We start from the raw sequence: 23425 nt of genomic DNA, 5'->3' as shown, positions 1-23425 counted from the left end.
GGCAATTTAGAGGGTGAAGTGCTTGAAAGCGTGCTGGTTCCTTGAAGGCAGTGATAAGAAACAGGGAAGTGCGCATGGAAGTGAAAAAGCTACTATATGGCAGTATTGTGGTACCGACTCTAACGTATGGAAGTGAAGCTTGGACCTTGTTGGAAGGACAAAAGTCAAGAGTGAGGGCAGTGGAAATAAGTTATTTGAGAGGAGCATGTGGAGTCACATGGAGAGACAGACTGACAAATGAGGAAGTGAAGGAGAATTGTGGTGTGGATGTGGACGTGATGGGAAGCATTAGGAGAAACACACTGAGGTGGTTTGGACATGTGGAGAGGATGGAGAGTGAGAGACTGATGAGGAGAGTGTATGTGGGTGAGGTGGAGGGGGGGGAGAGGGAGGGGGAGGCCAAGGACAGGGCGACATGGAGGCGATTTGTGGCCACCTCTTATGGGATTAAGGTACCTGTCAATATATATACAGTATATCTATATCTATCTATCTATCTATAGATATATATATATATATATATATATATATATATATATATATATATATATATACACACAGGCATACTCCAGTTTAACAATGTAATTGGTTAGGTAAAACCCCATCGTTAGGCGGGGTATCATATATTGGGGTACTTATGCAAAGCAATGTGGCGCATTTACCAGCCTTGGGTTTTCCCCCAAACCAAGCCCAAAACCCAGCCAAATGAGCCCTCAAACAAGGTTAAAGCCAATCTTTTGGCCTAACAGCTGCCAAGGAAGCTAAACTACGCTTAACACCTGTAAATAGCTAACTAAAACCAACAAATAAAATACGAAAATCGTCAAATATAAGTCTGCAAAAGTCAGGCTTAGTAAACTGGACCCCAAAATGACAATGTTCACCCCACCTATGGCTAAAATGCATTAATCTGTTTAAAAACAGTTTACAAGTCAACCTAACCACACAATTTTAGACTAAAATATAATCAAAATAATTTCTAGAGAAGGGAACGAAGTTGTATACGGCTTTCATGGATTTGGAGAAAGCATATGACAGAGTGGATAGACAAGGATTGTGGAAAGTGTTAAGAATATATGGAGAATATGGGAAGTTGTTGAATGCTGTGAAGAGTATGTACGATGGTGCGATGGCTGCAGTGCGTGTGGATGGTGAACTAAGTGAATTTTTCTCTTTGAAAGTTGGGTTGAAACAGGGATGTGTCATGTCTCCATGGTTGTTCAATCTGTACATGGATGGGGTAATAAAAGAGGTACAAGGTAGGGTAGTGGATGTTGGAGTGGCCCTGGTGAGAGAGGATAGTGTTTGGAAACTCCCTGTACTGTTGTTTGCAGATGATACTGTGTTGTTGAGTGAAGACGAAGGGGAGCTGCAAGGCTTGGTGGATGAGTTTGAGAGAGTATGTAAGAAACGGAATCTAAAGGTGAATGTAGGGAAGAGTAAAGTGATGGTCTTTGAGAGAGGTGAAGTTAGTGAATGTACAGCGAGGTTGGATGGTGAGGAATTGGAAAATGTGAGTAGGTTTAAGTACTTGGGTAGTGTGATGAGTAAGGATGGAGGTTTGGAGGGTGAAGTGCTTGAAAGGGTACAGCAGGGAAGAAAGGTTGCTGGTTCTTTGAAAGCAGTGATAAGAAACAGGGAAGTGAGCATGGAAGTGAAAAAGTTACTACATGACAGTATTGTGATACCAACCCTAACATACGGAAGTGAAGCTTGGACATTGTTGGAAGGACACAAGTCAAGAGTGACAGCAGTGGAAATGAGTTATTTAAGAGAAGCCTGTGGAGTCACGTGGAGAGACAGGCTGACGAATGAGGATATAAAGGAGCGTTGTGGTGTTGATGTGGATGTGATAGGAAGCGTTATGAGGAACACACTGAGGTGGTCTGGCCATGTGGAGAGGACGGAGGGTGAAAGACTGACGAAGAGAGTGTATGTGAGTGAGGTGGAGGGGGGGAAGAGGGAGGGGGAGGCCGAGGATGAGATGGAGGGATGGGGTGGAGAGGTATATTAGAGAGGGGGGTGTGAGTTGGGAGCAGGGCAGTGAAATGGCGGGGGACAGGGCGACTTGGAGGCGATTTGTTTATGGCCACCCCAAATGGGATTGAGGCGTCTGCCAATAGATAGATAGATAGAAAATCACTATAAAAAAAAAATAAACACCCATCGTTATACCAGAGTTTGGCCATCGTTAAGTGGAGTATGGTGGTATTTCAACCCCCATCGTTAAGCCAAGGTATCGCATCTAGGGGTATCGTATACTGAGGTATTACTGCATAAATATACAGTAATCCCTCTAATATCCGAATCCCCAATATCCGAACATCCCCACTAACCGGACATAATCGTCCCAGGATCCAATATTCCCAAAATGGGCCAAAAACCACAAAAAATTCGAAAAAAATCTGACTTTTTTCCCACCCATAATTTGAAATTGCCGCATGGTGCCGAACAGCTGTTACACCATGGTCCCTTCACCCCTTCCTTCCTCCCCCCTCCCCCCTCCCCTGTCAGGGTTACCATTTGGTATTTTTCATTACCAAGTGTGGGCCAATTTGGTAATGAAAAATTCGTTTGGTAATGAATCAGAATAATGCATTACCAAATGGATTTTTCACATGTATGAGGATACACAGGATGGAGATGGTGGATTGTTTGCTCTCTCTGATTAATTTGGTAGCCTATATAGCGTGATAATAATCAACATGCTGTTACTTATAAGAAGAGTGATTACATGTACTTCCACTTGTGTATATAATTAGTGAAGAATAGATGCTAGCTTTACGAATTTGGTAATGAAAATTAAAAATGGTAATGAAAATTGAGGAGTTTGGTAATGTGGCCGTTGCGATCTGGCAACTCTGTTACCCCGCCAACATCAACAGTCACAGCCTAACTCCGATTGAGAGCAGATATTTATAGCAGTGCAAGCCACAGGTGCTTGTTTTTTGTGAATAAACAGTGAATAAACTGCAATACCTCGCCACTAGATCACACGGGAATTTACAGTGTTGTGCAGTGTTAAGAAATTAGAATTTAGAGTGCAGAGAATTAACTGTGGACCGCAAACTGGCGGTTCAAACCAGTCCAGGAGCCAGGGACTTGTAAGTACTCAGAATGTTTAATATTGTATAAACTCACCTCTAAAACCTCATTTTATGGTTCTTTTGCATTTATTTCAGTCATTTATGTCCCTTATTGGTGTGATTTGGGTCTTAAATAGGTGCAATGCATGTCCAGAGGGAGTTGTATAGGTGTTTTTCTGAGTTAGGGTCCATAAGTACAAGTCCAGGAGGCTGGGGCCCAATATCCGGACAGGATCACTATCCGGACATGCTTTTGGCTCTATTACATCGGATATTGGAGGGATTACTGTATATATATATATATATATATATATATATATATATATATATATATACATACAGTTTATCCTCATTTCTTGCAGGTTGAATGTTCCACCAAAACCTCACGAAACGTGAAATGTCAAAGTGTGAAGTTAAGAATCAATGGGAAAAATGGAGGAGCGTTCTGCCGGGGCATGTACCTACCCTATCAGAAAGTACTATAACACCAAACAGGCCCTACCCAAAATTAAATGAAGTGTTTACTAGTGCTAAAACAGCATAACGCAATAAACATGCACCTGAAAAGACATTAAAACTGTTATAAAGAGCTGCAACACCAAAAATCCTTATCAGAAATAAAGTGGAGACTGGCTTGAGTGGCAGGTGAAGGTGTGTGAGGGTGCATGGGCTAGTTCCCGATGTCACTAACCAAGGAAAAACTGCCACTTTTCACCAGATTATTTAATTTTCGACATCAAAGTCGGTCTACTAAACCTCGGTGATCTCAGTCATTTTATGTGCTCTCTTTGTCACTAAAAGGAAGGAAGAAATTACAACAACATTATTTTACTCACCGCTACAAGGAAGAGAGGCGGTAATATAGTCAAACAGAATCAAAAACTGGTGGGCTGAGTCTATCATCTCTGTATTGGGACGGTTATTATTCTTTCTTTCCTTAAATATCAATAAGCTTTATTTTACATCCACATCATGTATTTGTCCATCAAAACAAAAATAAATAGTGTTACGAGAAACATGTAATGATTCTTCATTATGAAACAGTAGCACGATACGGCTGAAGATAATAAGTCATGATCATAAACAATAAAAAAACTCAAGTATGTCCCCTCCCTGTAAAACAAATAACTCAGAGTCAAATGGCCACCCCGTACAGGATTATGGTGTCTGGCAATAGAAAGAATAGAAAGATAGATGGCTACTGCCCCGCTGGACCTGCTGTATAAAGATCATGGAAAACAGTTGCACAGAAAAATGGACAGTGCCTAGACTGAGCATCAGCATGCATCGTCTGCTGAGTGTCGGCTGCCGACTGGGAGCATCGAAGTGCGGGGAAACTTGTGAAGTGTAAAACTCGGAAACCTTTTTCTTGCGCGAAAAACGAGGCATCGAAATATGAGGAAATACTGAACATATATATACTGTATATATATATATACTGTATATATATATATATATATATATATATATATATATATATACATATACTGTATATATATATATAGGATAGAAGTTGTGGAAGCAATGAAGAAAGTAAAATCGGGGAAAGCCCCAGGAACTGATGGAGTGTGTGGTGAAATGCTGAAGCATGGGGGAGAGATAGTAGTAGAATGGATGTGGAAGATGTGCAGATTGGCCTGGGAGGAAGGTAGAGTCCCGGAGGATTGGAAGTCAGGTATAATTATTCCCTTGTACAAAGGAAAAGGGGAAAAAGAAGTGTGTGGTAATCATAGCGGCATTTGTCTTCTTAGTATAATAGGAAAAGTGTATGGTAGGATACTTATAGACAGAGTTAGAGAAAGAACAGAGAAATTAGTTGGAGAAGAACAGGGAGGCTTTAGGAAGGGAAGAGGTTGTGTAGATCAGATATTCATTCTTAGATCTTTAGTGGAAAAGTTTCTAGAGAAGGGAAAGAAGTTGTATGCGGCTTTCATGGATTTGGAGAAAGCATATGACAGGGTGGATAGACAAGGATTGTGGAAAGTGTTAAGAATATATGGAGTAGATGGGAAGTTGTTGAATGCTGTGAAGAGTATGTACGATGGTGCGATGGCTGCAGTGCGTGTGGATGGTGAACTAAGTGAATTTTTCTCTTTGAAAGTTGGTTTGAAACAGGGATGTGTCATGTCTCCATGGTTGTTCAATCTGTACATGGATGGGGTAATAAAAGAGGTACAAGGTAGGGTAGTGGATGTTGGAGTGGCCCTGGTGAGAGAGGATAGTGTTTGGAAACTCCCTGTACTGTTGTTTGCAGATGATACTGTGTTGTTGAGTGAAGACGAAGGGGAGCTGCAAGGCTTGGTGGATGAGTTTGAGAAAGTGTGTAAGAAACGGAACCTAAAGGTGAATGTAGGGAAGAGTAAAGTGATGGTCTTTGAGAGAGGTGAAGTTAGTGAATGTACAGCGAGGTTGGAGGGTAAGGAATTGGAAAATGTGAGTACATTTAAGTATTTGGGTAGTGTGATGAGTAAGGATGGAGGTTTGGAGGGTGAAGTGCTTGAAAGGGTACAGCAGGGAAGAAAGGTTGCTGGTTCCTTGAAAGCAGTGATAAGAAACAGGGAAGTGAGCATGGAAGTGAAAAAGTTACTACATGACAGTATTGTGATACCAACTCTAACGTACGGAAGTGAAACTTGGACATTGTTGGAAGGACACAAGTCAAGAGTGAGAGCAGTGGAAATGAGTTATTTAAGAGGAGCCTGTGGAGTCACGTGGAGAGACAGGCTGACGAATGAGGATATAAAGGAGCGTTGTGGTGTGGATGTGGATGTGATAGGAAGCGTTATGAGGAACACACTGAGGTGGTTTGGCCATGTGGAGAGGATGGAGGGTGAAAGACTGACGAAGAGAGTGTATGTGAGTGAGGTGGAGGGGGAAGAGGGAGGGAAGGCCGAGGATGAGATGGAGGGATGGAGTGGAGAGGTATATGAGAGAGGGGTGTGAGTTGGGAGCAGGGCAGTGAAATGGCGGGGGACAGGGCGACTTGGAGGCGATTTGTTTGTGGCCACCCGAAACGGGATTGAGGCGTCTGGCAATAGATAGATATATAGATATATATATATATATATATATATATATATATATATATACATATATATATATATATATATATATATATATATATATATATATATACACTGTATATATATATGTGTATATATATATATATATATAGACCACGTTGAGTAGACGACTTCCCGTCCGATCAGCGAAGTTAAGCAACGTTGGGTCTGGTTAGTACTTGGATGGGTGACCGCCTGGGAACACCAGATGCTGTTGGCATCCCTACGTCAAGTGGGGTTGGTGGAGGATTAGTGCCCCTCCCTGTAAAACAATTAACTCTAAGCCCTTGGCCACCCCGTTTGGGATACATGGCGTCTGGCAATGAATGAATGAAAATATATATATATATATATATATATATATATATATATATATAGAAGAAGAGAAACTCCAAAGCAGCAACGAACAGCATCTTTATTTGTAGTACCAACGTTTCGGCACAGAGACTATGCCATTTTCAAGGTTTATTGAAAGTTAAGAAAAGTGTGTAACACTGAATGAAAAACATATTACTTGTATATAAATTATTAAAACACTGAAAATTTATGCTATGTACAATGGGCAGGCTGATGCATTATTATTTGATTTGGGGGCATATTTCTTGATGTAAAGTGACTCTAAAATCCTAATGTTGGCACTGCAACATGAATCCAAGATATTAAAATAATCTTTTTTTGGAGGCACATCACACTCTAACAAGTGTTCCCTTACTGCAGAGTGAGGAGGGACTAGCAGAGGGCAACCGGTCCTGCTCGACTGGCCCAAGTGTTCATCTGTCCTGCTTTTATAGGCTCGCACTGTGCTGCCTATATACTCCGTCTGGCAACTGGGGCTGGTGAACTTATAAATGACAGACGACCTTAGGTCTGTCGGCAGGCGGTTCTTGAATTTAAAAAATGAACCTATTCTAAAATTATTGACAAATACAAATTTAAAGTCAATCTGAGCGTAGAAAGAACTTAATTTATTACATAGGCGATGTTTCATCTCCGAGGTAGCATCGCCTAAATAGGGCAGTTTAAAGAACATACATTGCTTTGGAACCGAATGAACCACAGGCTTTTGCTGGTACCTCATATTCAAAAATTTGCAGACTAAATTATCAAAAATATGTGTCAGAAAGCCATTTGTTAAGAAAAAAATTTAAAAATTTTTTTTTCATTGTGAAATCTGTCACCCTGCCCTTGGGTGGGAAAGGAGGTCCGGATGATGATGATGATGAAATCTGTCATAGGTTGAAGTTAGATTATAAGCTCTATGAAGCAAGGTTTTGATGGCGTTTATCTTGAATTTATGACAACAATAACTAAAATAACTAATACCAAGTCCCGAGCAGGACTGGTCGCCCTCTGCTAGTCCCTCCTCACTCTGCAGTAAGGGAACACTTGTTAGAGTGTGATGTGCCTCCAAAAAAAGATTATTTTAATATCTTGGATTCATGTTGCAGTGCCAACATTAGGATTTTAGAGTCACTTTACATCAAGAAATATGCCCCCAAATCAAATAATAATGCATCAGCCTGCCCATTGTACATAGCATAAATTTTCAGTGTTTTAATAATTTATATACAAGTAATATGTTTTTCATTCTGTGTTACACACTTTTCTTAACTTTCAGTAAACCTTGGAAATGGCATAGTCTCTGTGCCGAAACGTTGGTACTACAAATAAAGATGCTGTTCGTTGCTGCTTTGGTGTTTCTCTTCTTGTGCAAGATCTGGTTTCCCACTGACCAGCCTATATATATATATATATATATATATATATATATATATACTGTACTGTACTGTATATATATATATATATATATATATATATATATATATATTGTATATATATACTGTACTGTACTGTATATATATGTATACAGTAATCCCTCCAATATCCGACGTAATAGAGCCATAGGCAGGTCCGGATAGTGGTCCTGTCTGGATATTGGGCCCCAGCTTATGGACTTGTACTTATGGACCCTAACTCTGAAAAACACCTATACAACTCCCTCTGGACATGCATTGCACCTATTTAAGACCCAAATCACACCAATAAGGGACATAAAAGACTGAAATAAATGCAAAAGAACCATAAAATGAGGTTTTAGAGGTGAGTTTATACAATATTAAACATTCTGAGTACTTACAAGTCCCTTGCTCCTGGACTGGTTTGAACCGCCAGTTTGCAGTCCACAGTTAATCCTCTGCACTCTAAATTCTAATTTCTTAACACTGCACAACACTGTAAATTCCTGTGTGTTCTAGTGGCAAGGTATTGCAGTTTATTCACTGTTTATTCACAAAAAAACAAGCACCTGTGGCTTGCACTGTTATGAGTATCTGCTCTCCATCGGAGTTAAGCTGTGACTGTTGATGTTGGTGGGGTAACAGAGTTGCCAGATCGCAACAGCCACATTACCAATCTCCTCAACTTTCATTACCAAATTTAACTTTTCATTACCAAATTCGTAAAGCTAGCATATATTCTTCACTAATTATATATACAAGTGGAAATATATGTAATCACTCTCCTTATAACTAACACCATGTTGATTATTTTCACACTATGTAGGGTAGCAGATTAATCAGAGAGAGCAAACAATCCACCATCTCCATCCTGTGTATCCTCATACATGTGAAAAATCCATTTGGTAATGCATTATTCTAATTCATTACCAAACGAATTTTACCTTACCAAATTGGCCCACACTTGGTAATGAAAAATACCATATGGTAACCCTGACAGGGGAGGGGGGAGGGGGAGGAAGGAAGGGGTGAAGGGACCATGGTGTAACAGCTGTTCGGCGCCAGGCGGGAATTTCAAATTATGGGAGGGAAAAAAAGTCAGATTTTTTTCAAATTTTTTGCGGTTTTTGGCCCATTTTGGGAATATTGGATCCCAGGAGGATTATGTCCGGTTAGTGGGGATGTTCGGATATTGGGCGTTCGGATATTAGAGGGATTACTTATATATATATATATATATATATATATATATATATATATATATATATACACACACACACACAGTAAAAGTCCTATTATTCGGCAGCTGATTATTCAGTAGATCCGACATTTCGGCAGTTTTGAGAAATAGTCCCATTTACGAAAATCATTGATTGTTCAGCAGATGTCTGGAATCATCTCGGCAGTCCAGGAAGTGTTATATGTGACTTGTAGGCCTAATGTTTCATTACACTTCTGTATGTTCACTAATTTCTATATTTTTTTCAGATTCAGGTTTAGTACTGTATTGATTACAATATCGCACAGTATCATACAGTACAATAACCACCCCCACCAAATTAGCGAGGTTACGTTCCAAGTGTCTGGCAATAGATAGATAGACGTTCCAAGCCCCCTCGCTAATTCTTGAAATTCTTTCATTCTTGACGCCTTCCTGAAAATGACATATACCAGTAATTGCGTAGCCCATGAACCATTGATACTGTAATGCATTACCCATAAATAAATGTTGCGTTAAATCAGTTTCCCCATTGTTTTTAGCTGTACGGCTGTAACAACTCTAGTACAGTATTTTTATTCCTCAGCATAATGGTGGAAGGGACTGTCCTGTTTAACTAAACCTAGCCTAACCGAGTTTAACTGTACCTAATAATTTAACCATACCTAACCTAACCTAAAGTCAGAAAAATACTTAAAAATTAACTGGAGGAATATGAATTGCTAAGGTCTTTCTGATGAAAGTTAAACGTACATTTAGCGGTCATTCTTTTGTTCATTTTTGTGTTTAATGTGAAAGAGAGAGTATTGATGCAAACAGTAATGTATCCCATTAACCCCTTAATAACCTCCGGCACTGAACAACCCTTTACAGTACCGATGTCAGTGATGTCCAGTTAGTGTGAGCTATAAAGAAAACTGAACAATTGTGGGGAGGGAACGAAGGTCACTGGTATGTTTACACGACTCTATGCTACGATTCCAAGCAGTCAGGTGGTCGGTTAATCTCAGATGTTTTTGCTCATTTGGTAAATACATCGTAACTTTATCAAGTTTTCCGTGACTCATAGCGATATCATAGTATGGGTTTAGGAAGCTAAATAACACATTGCTAGATGAGCCAGACGATTATCTTCACATCTTTAAGAAAAATAGATTTCAGAAGAACGGAAAAAACTTTACGTACTCAAAGAGGGGTTTAAATTTCTTCCATTTTCTTAAAGATGTGAAGATAATCGTCTGGCGCTCCTAGCAATGTGTTATTTAGCTTCTTAAACCCATGCTAAGATTTGCTATGATTCACAGGAGAAATTACGAAGTTACAATGTATTTACCAAATGGGCGAAAACATCTGAGATTAACCGACCCCCTGACTGCTTGGAATCGTAACGTAGAGTCGTGTAAACATACCAGTGACCTTCGTTCCCTTCCCATAATTGTTCACAGTTTTTTCATAGCTCACTAACTTGACATCACTGACATCGGTACTGTAAAGGGTTGTTCAATGCCGGAGGTTATTAAGGGGTTAATGGAGTACATTACTATTTGCATCAATACTCTCCCTTTCACATGTAAACAAAAAAAGCGAACAAAAGAATGAGTGCTAACCGCCATTTTCTCAGTCGCCTCGGACTGCACACCCGAGGTCATCTGCTAGCTCCCGAGAACGATTTGGTTTTCTCAGTGGCATTTCCGAGGCCTGTGACACGGCCATTATTGGAACAATCGGGTGGAAGCACCCGACTGTTAATCGGGCAGGGTACACCGTCCGAGCTGGGCAGGCCGCTGTAAAATTTGTTTATTTTTAAAAATAATATATGGAAATACGTGTGGTATGTACTGGGTAACGTCAGTACATAGTATTTCGATGTTTTGGTGCAGAGTATTGTTAAAAATTTGTACTCTCAAATGTTTTACAAGACTATGGTGCAGCCACAATAATACTAGCTATCATCAACAAACCAACTCCATCGTCTGCCTTGGCTGCAAGTCACCACTGCAGGCGGTTGGAAAAAGTAATATGTACCAATTGTACATTTAGATATATGATTAAAACAATACCAAATCATGTTTCCTGCCTTAATTAAGATGCCTTAAACCATTGGTAAGGTGGGTAAATGTTCCGTAAGTGAGTGACCTTGACTCCTCTTGCTGACCAATCATTCAAAACACACTTTTAAAATTATTTTGGCCACACAAAAAACTACCCAAAATATAATATACCTATATTTATGCAAAATTAAATATGACTGGTCACTATTTGGTAGTAAAGTACTGCTAACTACCACAGGCGGCCCTGGTCAGTATTGCCAGCTCAGTGCTGGTCACTCAGGCGCTAGGTTCCGAGGCTCGGGCGCTTGCACCCGAGAAATTCATTGACTGAGAAAACCAATCTCAGTTATCGGGTGCTGGGGTCCGAGGCTCGGGAGCAGGTGCCCGATTCGGGTGCTTAGGCGACTGAGAAAACGGCTGTAAATGTACGTTTAACTTTCATCAGAAAGACCTTACCACTTCATATTCCTTCACTTTATTTTATGTAATTTTCTGACTATTTTATTTTGTGTTTGGAAAAAGTACTGTATACAGTATTCACTCCAAACATATTTGTAATAATATAAGTAGCGATGAGTTCACCAATACAAGTGATGTACTGAGCTGGTAGGTAATATTCCATATCATTTCGGCCATCCAGGAAGTGTTATCTGACTTGTAGGCCTACTGTGTCATTACACTTGTACTGTATATGTTCACTAATTTATACTGTATATATATTTCAGATCCAGATATAGTACTGTATTGATTGCAGTACTGTACAGTATACAGTACTCTCTCCAAACTCAGTTGTACTACCATAAGTGGTGATGACAGCGTTCACCAATATATTTAAGGTACTGAGTGGGTAGGCTTTTTTTATTATTCGGCAAATCCAATATCTCGGCATCATCCCGGTCCCATAGATGCCGAATAATAGGACTTTTACTTTTTTTCCCCCCCCCTGGGGGTAGGGTTTTTTTTCAAGAATACTCCCCCAGTATCCCTGCTTGTCGTAAAAGGCGACTAAAAGGGTTCGCGGAGGGTTAGTGCCCCTCCCCGGAAAACAACTAACTAAAAAAACAAACAATAAGCCTCGGACAAGGACTAACCAAACGATGACAACCCAGGACCGGACAAAGGACTTGGTAATGGGTACTTGGAATGTAAGAGGAGTGAATGATGAGGTGAAAGAGAGAGAGATTGTCCAGGTGCTTGAGGGTGCGAAAGTGGATGTATGTGGAATAACTGAAACAAAATGGAGAGGAGAAAGTGTGAGAGAATGGGAGTATGGATGGGGTATATGTGCAGGAGTAAGTGAGAATGAGAGGGCAAAGGAAGGAGTATGTATTCTTGTGAGTAAAAGATGGAAGAGGAGCATCAGACAGTATGGATCAGTTGGGTCAAGGATTGTGTGGGTAAAGTTGAAAGTTGGAATACAAATGTGGACGACTGTGTGTGTGTATGCGCCAACGCAAGATCGTGCTAGAAGAGTGAGAGAAGAGTTCTGGACAAATGTAGAAGTGTGCATGAAAAAGTTTGGAAGAAATGAGAGAGTGTTTTTGATTGGTGATATGAATGGTAAAGTTGGGAATGTGAAGGTGGATGGAATAGTTGGTGAGTGGGGTGTGCCTGCTGAGATAGATGAGAATGGGAGTGCGTTAGTGGACATTTGTGCTGGGAGGGGGTTGGTGACAGCCAATACCCTCTTCAGGCATAAAATGATCCACAGGTATACATGGCGAGTGATGAGAAGGGTGGGTGGTGAACTGAATGAAAGGAAGGCAATGACTGATTATGTGTATGTGGATGAAAGGATACGATGATGTGTAATGGATGCAAGAGTTTATAGAGGTTGGGGGAGTGGACTTTCTGACCACTACTTGGTGGTGGCCAGAATCAAGGTCCAATTAGAATGGAGAAATAGAAGAAGGGAAAGACGAGAGGAAGGAGTAGTTGCAAGGAGAGTGGAAAGGTTACAAGAGGATGAGAAAAAGGCAGAGTATAAGAGAGAAGTGGAGGAACGATTGGGCAAATATGAATTGGAGCAGATGGAAGACATGGAAGGTGTGTGTAGGATATTTACAGAAGAAATATGTGCAGTATGTGATGTGGTGTGTGGAAGGAAGACAAGACGGAGGGGGGTGCAAGGAACAGCGTGGTGGACGGAAGAGGTGAAACAGGCTGTGGCAAAAAAGAAGAAAGCATACAATGAATGGATGAGAAATAGGGGCGTGGAAGAAGTTGAGAGGCGGAAGAGAGAGTTATATGTAGAAAGAAAGAGAGAGGTGAAAAGATTAGTAAGAGAGAGTAAGAAGAGAGTGGATGAGGAATTTGGAAGGAATTTGAGTGTAAAGTGGAGGGACTGTAAGAAAATGTTCTGGAAAGAGGTGAAAAGAGTAAGACAGGGTGGAAGTGAAGTTAGCAGGGGAGTGAAAGATAAAAATGGTAGATTACTAGTGGAGAAGGGAGAAAAAGTGAGCAAATGGAGAGAACACTTTAAGGAATTGTTGAACGTAGAGGATGGAAGTAATGCGAGTGTAAGTGGCTGGGGAATGGCTGGGAGAAAGAGGGAGGTGAGAAGACAGGAAGAAATCAGCAGGATAGAAGTTGTGGAAGCAATGAAGAAAGTTAAATCGGGGAAAGCCCCAGGAACTGATGGAGTGTGTGGTGAAATGCTGAAGCATGGGGGAGAGATAGTAGTAGAATGGATGTGGAAGATGTGCAGATTGGCCTGGGAGGAAGGTAGAGTCCCGGAGGATTGGAAGTCAGGTATAATTATTCCCTTGTACAAAGGAAAAGGGGAAAAAGAAGTGTGTGGTAATCATAGGGGTATTTGTCTTCTTAGTATAATAGGAAAAGTGTATGGTAGGATACTTATTGACAGAGTTAGAGAAAGAACAGAGAAATTAGTTGGAGAAGAACAGGGAGGCTTTAGGAAGGGAAGAGGTTGTGTAGATCAGATATTCATTCTTAGATCTTTAGTGGAAAAGTTTCTAGAGAAGGGAAAGAAGTTGTATACGGCTTTCATGGATTTGGAGAAAGCATATGACAGGGTGGATAGACAAGGATTGTGGAAAGTGTTAAGAATATATGGAGTAGATGGGAAGTTCTTGAATGCTGTGAAGAGTATGTACGATGGTGCGAAGGCTGCAGTGCGTGTGGATGGTGAACTAAGTGAATTTTTCTCTTTGAAAGTTGGGTTGAAACAGGGATGTGTCATGTCTCCATGGTTGTTCAATCTGTACATGGACGGGGTAATAAGGGAGGTACAAGGTAGGGTAGTGGATGTTGGAGTGGCCCTGGTGAGAGAGGATAGTGTTTGGAAACTCCCTGTGCTGTTGTTTGCGGATGATGCTGTGTTGTTGAGTGAAGACGAAGGGGAGCTGCAAGGCTTGGTGGATGAGTTTGGGAGTGTGAGAAACGGAATCTAAAGGTGAATGTGGGGAAGAGTAAAGTGATGGTCTTTGAGAGAGGTGAAGTCAGTGAATGTACAGCGAGGTTGGATGGTGAGGAATTGGAAAATGTGAGTATGTTTAAGTACTTGGGTAGTGTGATGAGTAAGGATGGAGGTTTGGAGGGTGAGGTGCTTGAAAGGGTACAGCAGGGAAGAAAGGTTGCTGGTTCTTTGAAAGCAGTGATAAGAAAAGGGGAAGTGAGCATGGAAGTGAAAAAGTTACTACATGACAGTATTGAGATACCAACTCTAATGTATGGAAGTGAAGCTTGGACGTTGTTGGAAGGACACAAGTCAAGAGTGAGAGCAGTGGAAATGAGTTATTTAAGAGGAGCCTGTGGAGTCACATGGAGAGACAGGCTGACGAATGAGGATATAAAGGAGTGCTATGGAGTTGATGTGGATGTGATAGGAAGCGTTATGAGGAACACACTGAGGTGGTTTGGCCATGTGGAGAGGATGGAGGGTGAAAGACTGACGAAGAGAGTGTATGTGAGTGAGGTGGAGGGGGGAAGAGGGAGGGGGAGGCCGAGGATGAGATGGAGGGATGGGGTGGAGAGGTATATGAGAGAGGGGGGTGTGAGTTGGGAGCAGGGCAGTGAAATGGCGGGGGACAGGGCGACTTGGAGGCGATTTGTTTGTGGCCACCCCAAACGGGATTGAGGCGTCTGGCAATAGATAGATAGATGGATTACTGTATATACATATATATATAGATGGATTACTGTATATACATATATATATATATAGATTACTGTATATACATGTATATATATATATATATATATATATATATATATATATATATATATATACATTAGTCCCTGTAATATTTGGACGCCCAATTCCCAGACACCCCAATGTCCGGACATTTTCGGCCCGGGACTTCATAACCCCCAAATTGCCCCCAAAACGTAAAAAAAAAATTAAAAATCCAAACATTCCCCCCCTGTAATTTGAACTTGCCATGTAGCGCGGACCAGCTGTGTTTTGTCGTGTACTTCCACCGATGGGGGGACTCTGCTTCCTCCCCATTTCCCGCCTGTACTTCATCATGAGTGCACGCTTGTCACCATGGCCACCCACGTGCTCGCCTTTGTGGTGGTTCCCTACCTGCTGCTGGCTCTGCTGTTCATCTCCTGCCTCTTCTTCGTGTATGTGATGATGGCCCCGCTGCCCGAGAAGAGGAAACGAGTGGTTCTGACTCTAGAGAAGAAGAGGGAGATATTGGACATGGTGGACGAGGGATGGTCGACCTCACGCATCCTCCGTGAATTCAACCTGGTCCGGTCTACATTGTTTGATATCAAGAAATCCCGCGACAAGCTTACCCAGTACACGACTGACTTCGCATCGAAGACCAAACGCAACGTGGAGAGGAAGGTTATGTACCCTCCCAGGTTTGCAGACATCGACCGCTCCACGCTGATTTGGTATCGTCAACAACGTGCTGCTGGTGTGCTGATGCGTGGAATGGAGCTGAAGGCTGCTGCTGAGAAGTTCGCAAGGTTACACGACGCCCCAGACTTCAAGGCATCCGAGGGTTGGCTTTTCGCTTTCAAGTTACAGCATGGCCTTACCAACCGTAAGGCCCATGGCGATGCTTTGGACGCCAACGAGGAGGGAGTAGAGGAGTTTCGGCAGAAGGTGAAGGGCTTGATTGACAGGGAAGGCCTCACTCTCGGTCAAGTCTACAATGCTGACAAAACTGGTCACTTCTATCGTTCTATGCCAACGAATACTGTAGCCGAGGAGACAGAGAAGCATGTACCTGGCCACAAGCTTTGCATGCAACGGATATCTGCTTTGTGTTGTGCCAATGCTAATGGCAAGCGCTGGCTCAAGCCCATTATTGTTGGCCGTGCAAAGCAGCCTCGGTGTCTTCGTGGGGTGATGCATGTCCTTCCTGTCGTTTCGTACCATTCTGTGAAGGCTTGGTTCACAGCCCAGACCTTCAAAGACTGCTTTCCACTGCCATTTCATGAAGGAGGTCGTCCATTACCAGATGGAGAAACTGGGAATCCCGTGCAACCAGGTAAAGACCCTCCTTCTCTTGGACAATGCACCAGCACATCCGTCTGACAAGGAGTTGGTGGCTGAGAATGGCCGCATTAGGTGCATTTTTTTGCCACCTAATATGACTGCTCTCATCCAACCAATGGACCAAGGAGTCATTGTTGCAACGAAGAGGTTGTACCGTCGGAAGTTCCTGGACGAGGTGATGGATGTTCTCAAGGACGATGACGAGCGCAGGGAGGGATGGGACACGCGAAGCCAGCAGACTTTGGAAAATCTTCGCCGCTACAACATCGTCTGTAATCTACAACTGGGCCAGTGCATGAAAGGAAGTCCCTGTCAAGACTCTGGAAAATGGTTGGTCTCGTCTGCTTCTCGGAGCCGATGTGATGCACGATTTTCTAGGTTTCGACGTGGATGACTTCCATACACGTCTTCGTGCACATGGCGACGAAGGCGATGTGCACAATGTGCGTGAGTGGTTGGATGACGACAAGGACGATCCTGGGTATCAGATCATGTCTGACATCAAGATCGCATCTTCAGTTGCAGGTACAGTACCCAGCTTGAAGATTCCGACGAGGATAGTGACAATGATGCGGACTCCTCTCAGCGTGCCACTACTCCAGCCATCCCCAAGCTGAGCGCACTCTGGGAGCACGTCGAGTTCGTTCTTGACTACCTGGAACACCCGGACTGTGACAGGGAGATGGGGCCCTCGGGACTAGTGGAGGAAGTGAGCGCTTTCAGGCAGCGCATCATTCATCGGCAAATTCGTTGTTCCTTCCGTCAATCAACCATTGAGTGCTTTTTCAGACTTGTGACCCCCGCTGTGCCTAGCCCTGGCTCCACATCACAGCCTCCCTAAGACAGGCCTTCATCCTCTGAGCCACAGCCCAGGACATCAGCCACGGTGAAATTGCCACTGGATGTGAGTTTGCACCTCTCTTCAGAGTCATCTGCAGTGGGTAGTCCATCACCATGTCCCAGCGATGCGTCCCTAGGCCAACTGAATCAGCTACTCTCAGACTCTGACAGTGAATAAACAGCAAGAATTCGCCACTAGACCACACGGGAATTTACAGTGTTGTCCAGCGAAAAGAACTGTGCGCAGTGTTAAGAAATTAGAATTCTGAGTGCAAAGACCTAAGTGCAGAGTGCAACACTGATTTCATGAAGGTACAATGGAGCGCAAGTAGGAACACAGTGCGCAGTGTTAAGAAATTAGAATTTTCAGTGCAAAGACGTAGGTGCAGAGTGCAACACCGATTTCATTAAGGTACAATGGAGCGCAGGTGAGAACAGAGTGCACAGTGTTAAGAAAATAGAATTCAGAATGCAAATGACTAAGTTCAGTGCAAGATTTGATTACTGCAGGTGCTTCAGGTGCACCTTTTTACTGTCAGAGTCTGAGAGGAGGCAGGTTATTCACTGAGATGGCCAGGGACTTGTTGTAAGTACCCAGAATGTTTCATATTGTACTGTATTTTCCATACTTACCTCTAAAACCTCACTCTCTGGTTCCTTTGCATTTATTTCAATGTTTTATGTCCCTTATTGGTGTGAAGAGGGTCTTGGATGCTATGCATGTCCAGTGGGGAGTTATGTAGGTGTTTTCTAAGTAAGGCTGGTTAGGGTCCGTAAGTACCAGTCCAAGAGCCAGAGACTTGTTGTAAGTACCCAGAATGTTTAATATTGTATGTACTCACCTCTAAAACCTCATTCTTTGGTTCCTTTGCATTTATTTCACTCTTTATGTCCCATTTTGATGTGAACAGGGTCTTAAATAGGGGCTATGCATGTCCGGTAGGAAGTTATGTAGGTGGTTTTCTAAGTTAGGCTGAGTTCAGGTCCATAAGTACCACTCCAGGAGGCAGGGACCCAATTTCCAGACATGCCTTTGGCTGTATTACATCGGATACTGGGAAGATTACTGTATGTGTGTATATATATATATATATATATATGGGGTGGTACTACTACTCTGCGGCCAGGTTGTGTTAGGAAGAATACTGCCACCGTATTCCCTGCGTGTCATAAAAGGCAACTAAAAGGGGCGGGGTGAGGGGACTAGGGACCCCCTCCTCTGTTTTTTAGTTCCTAAAAAGAGACAGGCCAGAGAAAGGGATGGGGGATGGAGTTATCCCCATACCCCGAAGATTGGGTCTATGAATGTGCGTGGATGTAGTATGATTGAGGCTAAAAGGGAGAAGATTGGGAGAATGTTTGTGAGAAGAAAGTTGGATGTGTTAGCTTTGAGTGAAACGAAGATGAAAGGGAAGAGTGAGTCTATGTTTGGAAGTGTGAATGGAAGATTGTCAGGTGTTGATAGAGGAAGGGCAAGAGAAGGTGTGGCCTTGTTAGTGAGTCCGGAAGTACAGCAGTGTGTACTTGAATGGAAGGAGGTGTCATCGAGACTGATGTGGGTGAAAGCGAAATTTGAACGTGAGTTGTGGGTGTTTGTGAGTGCATATGGGCCTGGTAGTGAAAGGGATGAAGAAGAGAGGGAGTCTTTCTGGAATGATACTGATGAGTGTCTGCAGAGTTTTGGAGCGAATATAAATGTGGTAATGATGGGAGATCTGAATGCTAGAGTGGGAAATGTAGCAGTTGAAGGTGTAGTTGGTATGCATGGTGTGCCTGGAAGAAATGAAAATGGGGAGCGAATGATAGCGATGTGTGTTGAGCGAGAGATGGTGATTGGAAATACGCTGTTTGAGAAGAAAGATATTTATAAGCATACATGGGTGAGACAGGAGGGTGGAAGGGTTGTTGACAGAGCTTTGATGGACTATGTGGATGTGTCTAGGAATGTAATAGGAAGATTGTTGGATGTGAGAGTTCTGAGAGGGGAGGGTGGAGGTATACCTGGTGGAGGAAAAGTTAAGAGCAGGTAAGAGATGGGTGAGAGCTAGGAGGGTTAGGTGTGGCAGGGAGGTTTTGAAAGTGAGTGAGTTGGATAAAAGAGAGAAAAAGATAGAGTATCAGGAGAAATTGAAAGATGAGTGGAACGCAGTGAAAGATCGGGATAATTGCAGTGTGGAGGAGGAATGGCAGTTGTTTAAGAGTGCTGTGGTGGGGCATGCAGAAGAGGTGTGTGGTGTGAGACGTGTGGGTGGTGGTGTAAGAAAAGGAAGTGAATGGTGGTGTGAGGAAGTAAGTATGGCTGTGGCTGAGAAGAGATGTGCATATGAAGTGTGGCTGCAGAGGAAGGATGAGATGTCATATGAGAGGTATAAGGAAAAGAGGAATAGGGCGAGAAGGGCTGTGCGTGATGCTAAAGTGGCAGCAGATGAGAGCTGGGGTAGGCGCCTGACAGAGAATTTTCAACAGAATAAGAAAATGTTTTGGAAGGAGGTGAAAATGGTGCGAAAGGGAGAGTCTGGGAAGGAAGAACAAGTAAAAGCAGAGGATGGAAGGATGTTAATTGAGACGGATGCAGTAAGGAAGAGATAGGCAGAGTATTTTGAAAGATTGTTAAATGTACAGGAGGAAAGGGTGGCTGAGATTGTGGCAGATGGAAGGGTGCAAGGAATAAATGTGTTGGGAGAGTTGAATGATTCTTTGATCATGAAGGAGGAAGTGGAGAAGGCAGTAAAGGAGATGAAAACAGGGAAAGCTGCAGGTATGGATGGGTGTGCTGTGGAATGCCTGAAAGGTGGTGGAGTGACTATTGTTGACTGGTTAGTAAGATTGTTGAATGTGTGCTTTGTGAAAGGTATGGTGCCAGTTGACTGGGCAAGTGCTTGTGGGGTCCCGTTGTATAAAGGCAAGGGTGATAAGTATGAATGTACTAGCTTTAGGGGTATAAGTCTGTTGAATGTTGTAGGTATGGTGTATGGTAGAGTGTTAATTATGAGAGTTAGAGAGGGTACAGAGGGAGTGATTGGTGATGAGCAGTGTGGCTTTAGGAGAGGGAGGGGATGCGTGGATCAGGTGTTTGCGGTGAGACAAGTGTGTGAAAAGTATTTAGCGAAAGGCAAAGATGTGTTTTGGGCATTTATGGATTTAGAGAAAGCGTATGATAGAATTGATAGGGAGACTTTGTGGACTGTTTTAAGATTGTATGGACTTGATGGTAGGTTACTAAAAGGGGGTGAAAAGTTTTTATGTAAATAGTAGAGCGTGTGTAAGAGTGGGAAATGTTGTGAGTGATTGGTTTCCTGTGAGAGTGGGGCTGCGACAGGGATGTGTGATGTTGCCTTGGTTGTTTAATATTTACATGGATGGTGTTGTAAGGGAGGTGAATGCAAGAGTTTTAGGTGGAGGTCTGAGTCTGGTGAATGTTGATGGTGGAGAGTGGAATCTGAACCAGCTGCTGTTTGCAGATGATACTGCACTGGTGGCTGATTCAGAGGAGAGATTGCGACAGTTGGTAGAGGAGTTTGGAAGGGTGTATGAAAGGAGGAAATTGAAAGTAAATGAGAATAAGAGTAAAGTGATGAAGTGTATGAGGTTGGTAGATGGTAGGGGGATGAATATAGTTTTGAATGGCAAGTTGCTTGAGGAGGTAGAGTGTTTTAAATATCTAGGGTCACATGTTGCTGTGGATGGAAGAATAGATGCAGAAGTGAAGTTTAGAATAAATGAAGTAGGAAAGGTGCTGGGAGGAATGAAAAAAGTGTTTAGAGGTCGTTCGCTTAGAATGGATGTAAAGAGAAGGATGTATGAGGGTGTTGTGGTACCGACTGCATTATATGGGGCTGAAACATGGAATATGGGTGTAGCAGAGAGGAAGAGTTTGAATGTAATGGAGATGAGGTGTCTGAGGAGTATGTGTGGAGTGACGCGTATGGATCGGGTGCGGAATAATGAAGTGCGAAGGAGAACTGGAGTTGTTCGGGAGATGGCTGGTAGAGTTGAGCAGAGGGTGTTGCGATGGTTTGGGCATATGGAGAGAATGGATAATGAGCGATTGGTGAAAAAGATAACTAGATCTGATGTGAGAGGTGTAAGGCTGAAAGGAAGACCACGAATAGGATGGATGGACAGCGTGAAGAGACCGCTGGATGCGAGAGGGATGTCTGTTGAGCAAGGAAGAGTGGCTGTGCGTGACAGAAATAAATGGAGAGAAATTGTGAATGAATAAGTGATGATGCAGCCCTGAGGGGATATTCTCCCGCATTTGGTCTGATCAGCTATTTCAGGTCAGGTGCGGGTAAGGGGATGAGTCTGTTATGATGTGGCAGGGGTAAACCAGCTCTGCTGTCGGGCCCCGCTGCGGATGTCACTGATTGCATTGCACAGTTGACCCTTGTGCGGTGTGGTGCGGTGAGGATCTGCCCGTTCTCCCCTTTGGGGCTAAGATGCGAATAAATGTGTTTGAATGGATGAGTAAATGGGGAGTGTGTCGTCCTGTCTCGGCTACCTCCCTTTCCTTGGGGGAAGCAGCCTAGGTATATATATATATATATATATATATATATATATATATATATATATATATATGTATATATATATATATATATATATATATATATATATATATATATAGTATATATAAATATATATATATATATAGATAGATAGATAGATATATTTATATATAGATATATATACAGTATATACTGTGTATATATATATATTATATATATATATATATATATATATATATATATATATATATATATATATATATATATTATACCATCATCATCATCATCATCCAATCCTACACTGCCCCATGAGGAGCGTAGGAGCTCGGGGCTAGGCAGTTGGTCCCGACATTTAAGATGAGAGTGACCAGCCTCACTCATCCCTGAGTGGCATTACATAAGCAATCAACCCCAACCACCCCTTGGATATAAACCTTCACCAGCTCAATCTGAATGGAGTGCAATAATTACCCACTAAACCACCAGGCGCCAAAATTTGGTTATATGGTTACCACCCAGTGTAGTAAATGGTTTTCTGGTGCACAGGAAACCAATTGGCTTGTCACTCAGTGTAGAGTCACCCACAGGCTGAAGGAAGTGGAAAGAATGAAGGAAAGAAAGACAGAAGAGGGAGTGTAGAGTCACCCGTAGGCAGAAGGACAAGGAAAGAATGAAAGAAAGAAAGACAGAAGAGAATGGAAGGAAAGAAGGATGGAGAGGAAAGGGCAGACACCCGAGAGCAGCACTACATCAAGTGAGTGGATGGTGAGTGCCCCCACCTACCACAAAAAAAAATATATATATATACTGTAAGATAAAAAATGGAGATTACTAGTGGAGAAGGGAGAAAAAGTGAGCAGATGGAGAGAACACTTTAAGGAATTGTTGAACGTAGAGGATGGAAGTAATGCGAGTATAAGTGGCTGGGGAATGGCTGGGAGAAGGAGGGAGGTGAGAAGACAGGAAGAAATCAGTAGGATAGAAGTTGTGGAAGCAATGAAGAAAGTTAAATCGGGGAAAGCCCCAGGAATTGATGGAGTGTGTGGTGAAATGCTGAAGCATGGGGGAGAGATAGTAGTAGAATGGATATGGAAGATGTGCAGATTGGCCTGGGAGGAAGGTAGAGTCCCGGAGGATTGGAAGTCAGGTATAATTATTCCCTTGTACAAAGGAAAAGGGGAAAAAGAAGTGTGTGGTAATCATAGGGGCATTTGTCTTCTTAGTATAATAGGAAAAGTGTATGGTAGGATACTTATAGACAGAGTTAGAGAAAGAACAGAGAAATTAGTTGGAGAAGAACAGGGAGGCTTTAGGAAGGGAAGAGGTTGTGTAGATCAGATATTCATTCTTAGATCTTTAGTGGAAAAGTTTCTAGAGAAGGGAAAGAAGTTGTATGCGGCTTTCATGGATTTGGAGAAAGCATATGACAGGGTGGATAGACAAG

General features: G+C 42.5%; 1 protein-coding gene and 1 pseudogene across 1 annotated transcript in view; one reads left to right on the top strand and one right to left on the bottom strand.

The window, feature by feature from the left end:
* LOC145399806 (uncharacterized) overlaps positions 1-23425 on the bottom strand; it is a 256576-nt gene that overhangs the window by 209930 nt on the left and 23221 nt on the right. The window lies entirely within an intron of this gene.
* LOC145399898 (5S ribosomal RNA) lies at positions 6250-6368 on the top strand (annotated as a pseudogene).

Source organism: Coenobita brevimanus, chromosome 50, assembly GCF_032717465.1.
Source record: "Coenobita brevimanus isolate Jiangsu-jjx chromosome 50, ASM3271746v2, whole genome shotgun sequence".
Taxonomy (NCBI): domain Eukaryota; kingdom Metazoa; phylum Arthropoda; class Malacostraca; order Decapoda; family Coenobitidae; genus Coenobita; species Coenobita brevimanus.
Note: the sequence above shows the minus strand (reverse complement) of the source record. Positions and strands in the feature narration are given on the sequence as shown.